This window comes from Manis pentadactyla, chromosome 17 (assembly GCF_030020395.1).
Source record: "Manis pentadactyla isolate mManPen7 chromosome 17, mManPen7.hap1, whole genome shotgun sequence".
Lineage (NCBI taxonomy): Eukaryota > Metazoa > Chordata > Mammalia > Pholidota > Manidae > Manis > Manis pentadactyla.
Genome location: NC_080035.1, coordinates 7,155,258 through 7,169,226, shown reverse-complemented (window position 1 = coordinate 7,169,226; position 13,969 = coordinate 7,155,258). Strand labels below are relative to the sequence as shown.

The window sequence follows — 13,969 nt, the reverse complement described above, 5'->3', positions numbered from 1 at the left end:
TGTGTGGCCTCTCCCTCCGAGTGCGCACAGCCACTCCCCAGCTACCGGGCCACTGTGTCGGGGACCGCGCTGACTGGAGGAATGACCAGCAGGCTGCTTATCACCGTGAGCGGCTTCAGGGCCACTTTGCCACCCAGGGGGCTGGGTCACCCGACGTTCCTCAGGATTTCCAGCCTACCAGACTGAGTGTGCCCTGACGCTTCCGCCCAACTGTTATGCCCCTGTCCCTTTAAGACTTTCAAAAAGCACTCGCTTTTCTTTTGTCCCAGGGGATCTGGTTGTGGGGACCCACTCGCAGATTTTGCTCTTCCATTTTTCTAATATCCAGCACATCATGCAGTGTGTGTCTGTGCTCCTGGTGTGGATTACTAGAGCTGGTTGTTTAGCAGTCCTGGGCTTTCACTTTCTCCCCGGTCCGACTCCTTTCCTCCCTCCGGGGAGCAGTGGGGGAAGCGCTTTGGTCCTGCTGGGCCATGGCTTGTATCTTACCTCCTTCGTGAGGTGCTGAGTTCTCACAGATGTAGATATGGCCTGGCTGTTGTACTGTATCCCCTGGTCTCTCTTTCAGGAAGAGTTGTATTTTCAAAAATATACATGGTTTGGGGAGATTTCCGCTCTCCTACTCACACCATCATCTTGGTTCCTAGCCTGTCGTACACTTTGATGATTTTTACCTTAGAAGACCCTGAGGAGAGATCCTAGTCACGCTAGGCCCAGACTTCTGAACCACACACTGAGCTAATAAATGAGTGGAGTTTTTTTTAAACAGTAAGTTTGTTCTAATGTTACACAGCCATAGAAAATGAAGGTAAAAAATAGAAGCTTTTTTTCTTTCTGCATTACAGTTCAAAGGTAGGAAGTAAGTGTTTCTATAGAGTTCTCTGCCCCAGAGGTGTACAGGGACCCAGGTTATTTTTATCTTGGTCTGCCATTCCTAGGATATTACACTCATCTGCATGATCCACGATGGCTCACCTCTATGTCCATGTCGCACAAAATGGAAAAGGGGAATAGAAAAAGAAGAGATACAAGACAGAACTTCTTTTTTCAAGTACACACCCTGGAGATCGTACAGATCACTTATCACATTCTCATTGGCCATAGTTTAGATACCTCTTCTAGCTAGAAAGGAAGGATAAAAAATGCCTTTTGTTGGGTACCATGTATCTAGCTAAAATTCTGGGGGGGTAAAAAATTCAGGGGCTTATTACTGTGGAAGAAGGGAAAAACAAATACTAGAAGGTAACTAATAAATCTCACAGTCTATAGAATATAATAACAATAAGTCTTTAAAGATCTCCAGAAGTAATTATACAATGTTTACTTATGAAGTGAGGTGTATAAAATGGGGAACAATGATAGAATGAAAGTTTTTCTTCTACACCTTTAAGTATTTTTTTCTTTTTGAATCTTGTATTTCCTATGAAAATAATGTTTAAAATTAATAAAACAAGGGCTATATATAAGAAACTTCCACTTCCCCCACCTTGTTTTTACCCATAAATGGCAGTCTGGGTGTAGATTTCACACTTCTAACCATTATTTTACAGCTGCTTCTCAAACATAAAGTACCTAAGATTGTACTTCAGTCCTGGCTCAACAGTAATTAGTTCCTCCCACCATATTCTTTCTTCCTAAAGTATTTTCATATAGTTACTGCTAGAATTGTACGCTACCTGTCCTCAGTCACATTCCACCATTTTACCTGTCCCTTTGGGATTAAGTGTTTCTCCATCCTTACTCTTTGTCCCTCTTGAGATTTTTGTCACTTGGACAATTAACCAATAAGCTTGGCCCATTGGAGGTCACTTCAGATGCATATACCTGAAGGAGTAAGTATAGTAGGTATTTTCAAGTATATTAGGAATATTTTAAGTGACAAGTTCAAATATATTTTGCAGTAATTAATATTAAAGGTGATTCCACTTTTGTTACTGCATGTGCACGGTATTTTAACTACATTTTAGGCCCAATCAGTTTTTATTGGTGAGTTTTTATTTGTAACAACCTTACTACCATTTTATAAAGATTGAGAGAGCAGGGTAGTACTTTCTGTGTTTGAAATACCTATCTTTCCAACTCACTTGCTAATAAGTTGAGAACTATCTATCTGAAGCAGTTGCTTAAGTGAGGAAAAGATATTGTGATTTGATTAAATCTGCCTAGCTAGCTAGCTGTATAAATTCAGGGCAGTTCCACAGAGCCACATGAGAGAGTTATGCTTTCTAACCAGATTTGATTAAAACTTGTCACAAAAATCCTATACCTGAGTAGTATTACAGCCTTTTAAAAAGAACTTTAGTCCCACATTGATTAGGACCTTTATTTACAGAAAAGTCTTTGTCACTTTTCCATATTTATTTTTACAACTATGGAGATTGGCACTCCTAAAACACTACTTTTTTCATTACTATGCTAAAAACCAAAAAACCTTGCCTTCTCTCATTTCACATAGCATAGAACCCTTAGCCTAATTTTCTAGGCACTCCATCACTTGGTTCCAATCTTGCCTTTCTTTGTGATTTTTTTAAGCAGCAGCAATGTGAAGAAATATAAAAGGGGTATAGAAAAGGGGTATCTTCAAGAGATATTTAGAGAGTAGTGTATCTACTAATCCTAGAATATTTGGAGTGGAAGATTTCTGGAAGTAAAGTTAGAATATGCACACATACAAGAGCTTTCTGAGTCTTTCTAATCCTTCAAAACCCAATACTAGTTGTACCTCTTGAAAGCTCCCTTTTTCACCAACCCAGTGTTAAAAAGTGCTCCTTAATTTCTATTTGTACTCATTGTCTGGCCTATATCTCTAACCTAGCATATGCTATTTAATGGTTTTCATATTTTTTCTATTGCATCTGTCTATAGTAATGTAATTGTGTGTTAATTGTCTGCCAGCATTGTGCTGTGTGCATGGCATTAATCTTATTTAAACCTTAGAAGAGTGAGCAATCTGAGGTTCATAAAAGTCTCATTCTAAGTTATTGGTAGGTCTGAGATTCGAATTACAGTCCGAAATCTATGGATATCTGACTATAAACATGGTAATTTTCTATTACTACACCAAGGGATCTCAGAATTATCTGGGGAATGTAAACATACAGGTGTCTGGATCCACATCAATCTTTTTCAAGTAATTATGGTACAAAACCATGGCACAGTAATATTCTATTCTTTGTGTGCTACATCTGCTTCCCCTCCTTATAGCACCTAGAATCTGCCCCCTTGCATATACTGAAACTCAGTAAATGTTTATTGATTCATTTTAGGAATAAACAATAGAATTGTCTTCATTTCAGCACTTAACTCATTCTAATTGCAAGAACCATGCCTTGTAGATACTCAAAGTAATGGAAAAACGGGGAGAAGATGACTGTAATTTAAATTAATCAGCATATATGGATACTAGCTAATAGCTAAGGAACAATCACTGCAATGGTCGTTGGAAACACTCTACATATAATTAACCTATTAATCCTCCCAACAACCGTGTGAGATAGCTATTACTGTCTTCATGTTATGAATAAGGAAACTGAGACACAGTTTAATAACTTTCCCAGTTAATAACTTTATCAGTTACTGAGGGCTGAGCTGGTTCCTGAACTCTGGCAGTCTTGGTGTAGATTTCACACTTGTAACCATTATTTGATAGCTGCTTCTCAAACACAAAGTACCTAAGATTGTACTTCAGTCCTGGCTCAACAGTGGTTTGTTCCTCCCAACCTCATTCTTTGTTCCTCAAGTATTTTCATATACTTACTGCTAGAAATGTACGCTAGAAACCAGAGTCTTGTTTTTAAAGAGCTTGAAACCATGCTATTGTAAACCAAGAACTTCAGTCATAAATTCATCTCTGAACCCCAAGTGGCTACCAAAAAGTGCCACTTAGCTTTGTATACCTTGTATTACATGATGCTGGGGCAAACAAAATCTCTCTTCATTATAAAATATTATTTTTCCATGGAGCATTGGGAGAACATGTTTTATTTCACTTACTGATACTCTTCTTTCTCTCTTTCTCTCTCTCTCTCTCTCTCTCTCTCTCTCTCTCTCTCTCTCTCTTTCTCATAAGAAACAACACTAATTGAGGAAACAACATAAAAAGCAAGTGCCTGGGACATGCAAAAGGGTCCTTGGCACATTTTCAAGTTACTTGATTAGGTCAGATTCATGATACAACAAAAGATTATTTATCACCTTCAGCTTTCATCTGCCTTCTGCTTTTTAGTTTTCCTGGGAAACTAGGCTGAGAACATAAACTAGGAGAGAGAATGATTTAAGTGTAGAGGCCCAGTTTCTTTTCAGAAGAAACTACAGCAGGATGTAAACATTCTGTGGCAAGCCTCCAGGGATAGGTTCTTTTCCGGTTACAGCGGAGATCTCTAATTCTAGGTGGGTATGTTTAATTCAGGGAGAAGATATTTTGGAAACATAGTGTGGTTACTCATAATAAGACATATTCTCCAATCTTTCTGTAATCATGAAAAAATTAGTATCTTAATGTCAATAAAACTAAATATAGTAAAAGCCCAAAGAAGGTGCAGTAGAAAGAAGACAGTAGGAAATAGGTAGCAGTGAATTGTGAGGCCACAGTGTAGAGCTTCAAACCTAAATCTAAATGTTATTTGTCAAGCACAACACGTTACATAAAAATTTTAATAAATGGTGGCATGTTCTGCATAAGTTCTGTCTAAAGAGCTTGGCTACAGAGGCCATTTTCCAGATAACTCATGTAGCTGGTGGAACCTTAAGACATGTTTTAAAAGATCCAGACCTTAAACCACAGAAACTGAGGAAATGTAAGATAAATATAGTCTTCATCTTTTATGTAGGGAATCTGTAATTAAAATGGAAAAAACTTAGTTATTTTGTAAAAAGAACCTAGCACAACCCTTTTCAACATCAGCAGTACATTTCAACAACTGTGCATGTTGGATGACTTGTTTGCAGTCACATGGGCACTTTTTCTTCTACCCATGTGGCCTTACTGTTTGATCCTAACAGGATTTGTGTCATTGTTCTGTATCATTGCCTATGTGATGTCAGCATCTAGGTGTACAATTATTGAGACATAGTTAAGCTAAGTGCTGCGGTAAATCCCAAACCCTCTTTCCCATTAGAATAACAAAGAATGATTAATCATTGTTCACATTAGACTGATACTAAAAAAATAATGTTCACAACCTGTTGCATCCATACACATTAGTATCACACCATTTTTAGCTTCTTGTTTAGAAACAGGTGCTTGGCAAACAGAACCCCTACTTAAGTTTTCTATCTATGTACAGTTGAATTTAGTGTAAAAGGTAAATACCATAATATATGTGATAGTCATTCTTCATACTTCTACTTAGTGTGCTTATCACTCATATATCTAAATGCTTAGCAGATTAATTACAGAAATTTTCTATTACCTATACACAGATAAAGGAAGTTACCCCTAATTCTGAATCATACGTGGGTCCCTAATTTAAGCAGTCTACTTTATAGAACCTTAAAAAAAGGAATAATAAATTTCATTGATAAGCAAAGTCCCTAAATATCTAAGCAGTGAATAACACACTGATCTCTTCTCTTCTGTAACTTTCTACCTTATTCTGTTACCAAATTATGACACCAGATTTTTTAATTCCTAGACTCAAGGCCTGTGTTAATTGCCTGCCTCATGTGAATAAAAGTTGCCAAGTATTTTGCACCCAACAAATAAGCATCTCCCGTTAATAAGGTGACCTCATGTCCCAGTTTGTCTAGAACAGTCCCACTTTATGCCTCTCATTTTGGTGCCAGTTTGACACTTGTTGCAGACTTCTTTTTTTATTTTTTTTAAATTTTTTATTAAGGTATTATTGATATACACTCTTACAAAGGTTTCACATGAAAAAAACAATGTGGTTACTACATTTACCTATATTATCAAGTCCCCACCCATACCCCACTGAAGTCATTGTCCATCAGTATAGTAAGATGTCACAGTCACTACTTGTCTTCTCTGTGCTACACTGTCTTTCCCATGACCCCCTCCACACCATGTGTACTAATCATAATACCCCTCAATCCCCTTCTCCCTCCCTCCCCACCTGCCCTTCCACATCCCTCCCCTTTGGTAACCACTAGTCCCTTCTTGGAGTCTCTGAGTCTGCTGCTATTTTGTTCGTTCAGTTTTGCTTCATTGTTATACTCCACAAATGAGGGAAATCATTTGGCACTTGTCTTTCTCTGCCTGGATTATTTCACTGAGTATAATGTCCTCCAGCTCTATCCATGTTGTTGCAAATGGTAGGATTTGTATCTTTCTTATGGCTGAATAATATTCCATTGTGTATATGTACCACCTCTTCTTTATCCATTCATCTACTAATGGACACTTAGGTTGCTTCCATATCTTGGCTATTGTAAAAAGTGCTGTGATAAACATAGGGGTGCATATGTCTTTTTGAATCTGAGAAGTTGTCTTCTTTGGGTAAATTCCAAGGAGTGGGATTCCCGGGTCAAATGGTATTTCTATTTTTAGTTTTCTGAGGAACCTCCATATTGCTTTCCACAATGGTTAACTCGCTTACATTTCCACCAGCAGTGTAGGAGTGTTCCCCTTTCTCTGCATCCTCGCCAGCATTTGTTGTTCTTAGTCTTTTTGATGCTGGCCATCCTTACTGGTGTGAGGTGATATCTCCTTGTGGTTTTAATTTGCATTTCCCTGATGATTAGTGATGTAGAGCATCTTTTCATGTGTCTGTTGGCCATCTGAATTTTTCTTCTTTGGAGAACTGTCTCTTCATGTCCTCTGCCCATATGTTAATAGGGTTATTTGCTTTTTAGGTGTTGAGGCATGTAAGTTCTTTATATATTTTGGATGTTAACTCCTTGTCAGATATGTCATTTACAAATACATTCTCCCATACTGTAGGATGCCTTTTTGTTCTGTTGGTGTTGTCCTTTGCTGTACAGAAACTTTTTAGTTTGATGTAGTCCCATGAGTTCATTTTTGCTTTGGTTTCCCTTGCTCTAGGAGATGCATTCAGGAAGAAGTTGCTCATGCTTATATTCAGGAGATGTTGGTCTGTGTTGTCTTCTAAGAGTTTTATGGTTTCCTGACTTACATTCAGGTCTTTGATCCATTTTGAGTTTACTTTTGTATATGAGGTTAAACAATAATCCAGTTTCATCTCTTGCATGTATCTGTCTAGTTTTGCCAACACCAAAGAGGCTGTCATTTCCCCATTGTATGTCCATGGCTCCTTTATCATATAGTAATTGACCATATATGGTTGGGTTTATATCAGGGCTCTCTAATCTATTCCATTGGTCTGTGGGTCTGTTATTGTGCCAGTACCAAATTGTCTTGATTGCTGTGGCTTTGTAGTGGAGCTTGAGCAGACTTCATTTTTTAACAAAAAAGAAAAGAAAAGAAGTCATGATTCATCTGATTGATCACTGTTTTGTATTTTCAGCTTCTGCCACAATTTCCTCTAGTGAGCAGTTTATCCATCTCTCATTTTCATTTTAACCTGTGGTTAAATCTTCAAGACAGCCTGAATAAAGTTTCTCTTTTCCTGACCCTTGCCAGAAGCCAGTCAAAGATAGCACTTAAGGTACTTAGTAGTAAAGCAAAGTACTCTTAGGTGTAGAAGGCTAGAGACTGCAGACTCCCTCTAGTCTCTTGGGGGTGGTGGCTGCTGGCCCTGCAGGCCTTCTGGTGTCAGCAGGCCACCAATTAGAGGGGTCATTGCAAAGCGTATTGCTTAGATAAGTGTGAAATATATTCCAGAGATACAATCTTAAGTATCTCTGTCACAGAATATATGAAAAATATTTTGATTGGTTTTGTCATTTGTTAAATCTATAATATTATTGATAGTGAATTTTTCTTTTTTACAATAAATCCTTTCAGGAACGGTAAGCTAAAAAAATCTAAATTTGGTGAAATTATTCAAGAAACCATAAAGACAGTTTAGTGAGTTTTGTTTGTAAAAATATTTGAAGTATTATACCAATGAAAATGTTTGGACTGAAATAATTATGCATTTCAATAAGGGAAAAAAAATAGAACTGAAAATATCCTCCGCTTAGCAGAATTTGCCCCCAGCTTACCAGACGGCACTTCAGAATCAGAGTGTTTTCTTAATATAATTCTTATAGTCTTAAGTTAAAGTATCATAAAAAGAACTCAATTGAAGGTATCAACAGCTTCAAATTTATTAACCATAAAATACAACAGTTGCAGGCAGTTTTATGAAAAAGTTAAAAATAAGACCATATTAAAAAGAATTGGTCTGCTAACACTACTCTTTAATATTCAGATATTCTATAAAATGTTCTTTAATGTACTTGAATAGTTTAGTAATAAAGCATTTTATATTTTTAATAATTTTTTAAAGAACTTTTCATATCCCTCAGTATAATAAGAATAATTTGTCAATCAGTAAATTACTCCAAATTATGTAATGTTAATGATTTTTAGCTCCCTCTTTAAGAAGTGCCCTTAGATTGGATGATGATAATGTGGTTACTGTACCTTTACTCTAATTTTTCCCTCTTTCATCACCAGAGTTTAGCCAGCCTTGAGGACAGATCTTCTCTCTCTTATTAATAAGAGTTATTCCCAAATCCTTGTCCATAGATTTGGGGATATTTCACCAGTCAAGGAAATGGGAAAAATAAAGATAATGTAGTGGTCTTGCAGTAAGCTAAGTGTATTCAACTAAACTTTTAAGTTCTGAAGTTAAATCCCTCCTATTGTTTTTGAGGCTAAAATATCCTTTCTTTCTGTCTGTCCTTACTTCTCCTTTTAATGTCATCACTTTGCCTAATAAAAAGCTAGTACCTTAACAGGTCCCCAGAATTTGTTTTGAACTTTTACTGGCACATAAACCCAAATATTTGGGAAATACTACATTAGAACATGGATTTCTGTATCAACCATTATCTGGGTAGCATTTAGCCTCCTACCCTCATCCAGCCACTGTTAATCCCCCAATCAGTACAGAACACATCTGTTTTTAAGAGATCCTCACATTTGTTTCCTCTTGGCATGAATCATATAAAATAAAACTTTGGTTAAATTGTTGCCTTAGTTTAATAGAAGTAAAGAAGGAAATTAGGAAGAAAATGCTACTGTATGGCCAGATGTGGAAAGTGACTAAGGCCACTAAGTGGTGAAAAAGAAAAACCATGGGGAAGCAAATAACAGACTTAAACAAGGTTTGACTTGTAACCAAGAACAAATTTTTAAATTCTAACCCTTCACTTCCCTAACTTTCTGAGATTATTTGCATCTTTCATTGCCAGTCACTCCCCAGTAATAGACTCCCCCCATAGAGCACTTGATGAGTTGCAGATTTCATTGGCCTTTCCTTTTGCAGTGAGCTTGACGCCACGGGCATCCATCAGTTATGCTCTGCCTGAGCTTAACATATGTTATTTAGATGCTTATTCAGAACCTGTACCTTAATATTGCCATAAGAATCAGGGTCACTGTCATGGTCAGAATCAGTCTTTTGAAGGAATAGATATATATTTGTGGAGTAGTAGAAGAGTAACATATTTCACAACCTCACTCTTTTAAATTTATATCTTAATGAATTTAAACCACTTTTTGCTGAGCTGAATGAGTCTGCCTCTTAAATTTTCTGATATGCAAATAACCCAGTTTTATTATTACAATCTAAAAGCGGCCTCAATAAACAATTGATCTTGTTTACTTATTACCAGAAAGAATTTCATAAAATCTAAGTCAGTACTTCCAACTTTTAATTTGCCTTGCAGTTAATGATCCTTTCTGCAAGTCAGCTGATTCAGCTGTCTTGCTGTCTTAGCTGTTCATTGTGCAACTGGTTATTTTTGAGGGGACATTGCTTGAAGTTTGACACTTACTGATGCTTTACTGAAGTTTGTGTATGGCAGAATTCAGCATTGAGTCATATCTGCTTTAGTTTTTTTCAAGCCATGATTGGGGCTATCCTGTATGGCAGGTTGAGACATAATTATCTGCATAAGATAAGGACTAGCTTGACAGTGTAGTCCTTGGTGTCTTAATTTTAATCAGAATTCAGCTCAGATGAACTAGAGAGGTTTTATGACCCAACTCTAAGGAAGAGTATAAGACCAGCCAACTCCTTGTTTATATTATTTTTCTACCTTAATTTTCCCTGTATTAGTTTTCCCTTTTCTTCAGTGTGTTTCATATTTTGTTTGGAGTTGTTTTGTTTTATTTTGGTTTTGGGTTTGTTTGGGTTTTTTTTTTTTTTGCTTTTGTTTTTGGTGGTATGTGTAATCTCTTAAACTTCTTTAATTTATCTTTTGGAACAGGTTTGACTACTAAGTAATTCACTGACTTTTCCATATGATATTCATCACTCACTAAAAACTTTTAGGATCTTTCTTTGCAGCAGTTTCAGTCAATTACATGTAAATATATTTTGCTTTGTTACCATTACATGTAACTAGCAGATATTGGGGGTGTATTGTGTGGGGTCTTCCATCCAAATGTCCAGTGCTTAGTTCTATTTATGGTTCAGTGTTTTTCTGTTTGTGGCTTATCTTAAAGTGAATTTTGTTATGATTATGCTGCAATTTTCTCACTCATTTTAGTAATGTTTGTTATACCCTAAACATCAAAGGCAGCATGATAAAGTAGTGAAGAGCATGGATTTTAGAGCTAGGTCATTTAATTCACTGGATAGCTTACTAGCTATGAGACCTTTAAAGTTACTTAATCTCTTTGTATCTTAGTTTCCTCACCTGTAAAATGGAAATAGTTATCCTACTTTGTGGGGATATTATGCAGATTAAATGAGTTACTATCTCTAAAGCACTTACACCAGTGCCTGGTACCCAATAAGTGCCTATAAACAATGTCACCCAGGCATAGTGCTAGTGCATGTGTTGACAAGCCTACCTGAACATTAGTAGTTCAAGAACACTAATAGCTAATGTGTTAAAAAGTTATCAAGAAGTACAAATAATTGATATGATGGCATGCTATTTAGTCTATAAAATATTTGAGACAGTCTTGTGAAAATAAAACGCAGATGCATTTTAAGTTTTCTAAAATTGTCATATAATCAAGTAAGGGAAAATGAAATATAATTGTCATTGCATAATGCATTCCTATAGTTAAAAAGTCCTCAATCCATCCTCTCACTTTGTTTATTTCTATAGGAAAAGTGTTTGATGCACATTCTTGAATTAATAAGGTTTTTAGGAAACACAATACATCTATCTTATATTTTCAATACTATAACTGCAAAGTCCTTGAAAGTTGGACCATGTCACTAATCCTGGGCATTAGAATTCTGTGGCAGCTGTGGATAGTTGAGAACAGTAAGAATTTAGAGCTAAGTCTTGTTAGTAGGTTACTGAAGACAATTGAAAATACTAAATAGGATAGAAATGCACAATAAAGCAAAGACCTAGTGGAAGAGGAAGTAGAGGTCAGACCCAGAGTAGAAGTGGAGCGAGAGCTTTGACGTAGTGAAGGGACAGTGATTCTTCTGAAAATAGACAAGGTGAGAAATGTTTGTAAATAACATTGAAAGAGCAATTTCATGCTGAGATATGTGGCTGAGGTCAGGTTGGGGAAGATCCTTAAAGAGTGTTGGGGATCTCTGATAATCTCTAGAAAACAAGATAGGTTATTAACCGGAGAGAGATTCCTGAAAGGATTCCTGAGTGATGCTGACAGTTGAGATAGGAGATAACTGAATTTACAAATATGCCAGTGTGAGTACATTTTGATTTCTACTGTTCAAGACTAAGAGAAGAGAAGGTAATTATCTGATTGAAATTGGGGATTTTTCAGGGGTGGGAAAGTAAAAAGAAGACATCAGTGGAAAAGGAAATCAGGCTGTGAAGGCAGTGTTGGACCAGGAGGACAAGGAGATCATTGTAAAGAAGAAAAAATACTGTAGAAGAAAGAAAACTAGAGAGATGAAAGATATGGTGGCCAGAGACTGAAACATTAAAATTTAAGATTTCAAAGATGAGGTAGTGGAATTCTAAGTTCCAGGGTGTGTCTTCGAAGGTGGGTTACTAAAAACAGAATGGAAGAATTCAAGCAAGTTTTAAGGCTACATTTTTTTGGATATTAAAGTCATTGTGCTGATGAACAAGAATTGAGATAGAGAAAATGTGAACACAGTGCCAAAGTTCTCAATAAATGAGTTCTGAGCGGAACAACAGCAAGAAGGCATAGAGGGTGGTGTACTCATTTGGCATGACCTCAGGGAAAAAAAATGTGAAACGGGAACAGTGGTAATGGAAGCAGCCTTGGGTTATCTGGAGTTGTCTCAGGACAGAATGTGCTCCAGGGGGCTGCTGGAAAAACTGCTGAGGGAGAGCCAGGTTTCGTTTGAAGGAAGCACATGAACAGGTGTTAAAGTGAAAACGTTGAGGATATAGGGGAATTTATTTATAATAAGGAAAAAAGATTTTGGTGAACAGAATGGAGAGAACTGAGAAGAAGGTCATCAGTGAAAGAGTTAAATGGAAACAGCTATGTTGAAAGTGAGCCAAAATGAGGAAGAAGACTGCAGGGGCTTGCTTTTTGTTTAAGGACTGAACATCAAAGGCATGATTGGATTAAATGGGAGGCTGAGTCCAACATGTACAAGCAGTTTCTGTTGAGACTGGGAGACTCTTGGCTCTTAAGTCTTATTCTTCAAGACAGCCTTGCCTTTATAGTAGGATTTTAGAAGGTAACAGTTAACCTTCCTCACTTGTGAGAACGTTCCTTCGGTGTCTTATCTTGTCTGGGGTGCCTGGCTTATTGAAACCTATTCCTCCAAGTTATCCTTTGCCCATTCTTTTCTATCTCTTTGTAGACTGGGCCTTTGAACATGGTTTGTATATTTTTTAATATATATATATATACATAGCCTTATCATTAGATAATCTGGCTTTGCCTCGTGTGCCCTTAGCAAGTTACTTCACTGCATTCTGCCTTAGTTTTCTTACCTATAAATGATGCCTACTTCAGTAATTGTGAAGATTATGGGAATTAATATGTAAAACACTCCAAATGGTGCCTGGCACATACTCTGCACTATATTGTTATTTCTGAAAACATACAGTGATCATACTTTCACTTATAATTTACTATCACTGAGTGGTGCTAACCAGTGTACTCAGTACTTCAAATGTATCTAATTTGATTCTCACAACAATGCTATGAGGTTGATTATTTCAACCTTTTTAAAGAAGGATACTGAGGCCCAAAGAGCTGTAAATTGCCTTGCTAGTTAATAGTAAAGCTATTATTAAAACTTGCATCTCCTGATACCAAAATCTATTTTCTTTCCACTCTGCAACTGTTACAAATCACAACCATTATCATTACCTGTATATTCGTGGTAGCTGTTAATAAATTTCCTTAAATTAAATAGCACCATAAAGTAATGAAAAGACTGCCAGCGTTTCTTAGTCTAAAACACCTCTCTTGTAACTGAATCTCCCTCTTGGTCTGCAGGTGTGCATGGGCAGAGTACTGTGAGCATAAACCCCTGACCTGTCTTTTTAGATTTCATGTTTATGAGTGAGAATGCCATCCACCAAGTATCTGTATTAATGTCCAGGTTTAATCTTTAAAACAACAACAAGAAGTAAAATGAACAATAAAGTGGTAGCCTTTATTAGCTTCAGAGGCAAATGCTAGCCTGAAACATAAATCCCACGTTTGAGGAACACAGTGGTCAAGCCCATATTCTATAGACAGTTTTTTGTGTGCTGTGGGTATTCCTTAAAGGGTGAGCATGGAGAGTGAATCAAGTTACATAAAGACATTTCAGAACGATATTCCAAATTAATAAATGTTACAAGTGTCCTAAACTCTCTCAGTGAAAAACAACAGGCTGGTTAATAAAATTTGAATCCGAAGATAATGCCTGTGGTGTTATTGGACGAAAGTGAAAACAAAAAGAATCTTGTGTCAATTGTGTATTTCTGCACGTGTATTTTGATGAGTATAGAGGTGGTTCAT

The 13,969-nt window shown here is 36.8% G+C and overlaps 1 protein-coding gene across 2 annotated transcripts in view; it reads left to right on the top strand.

The window, feature by feature from the left end:
• Positions 1-13,969, top strand: part of FNDC3A (fibronectin type III domain containing 3A) — a 193,955-nt gene that overhangs the window by 106,534 nt on the left and 73,452 nt on the right. The gene's annotated exons all lie outside the window — the stretch shown is intronic.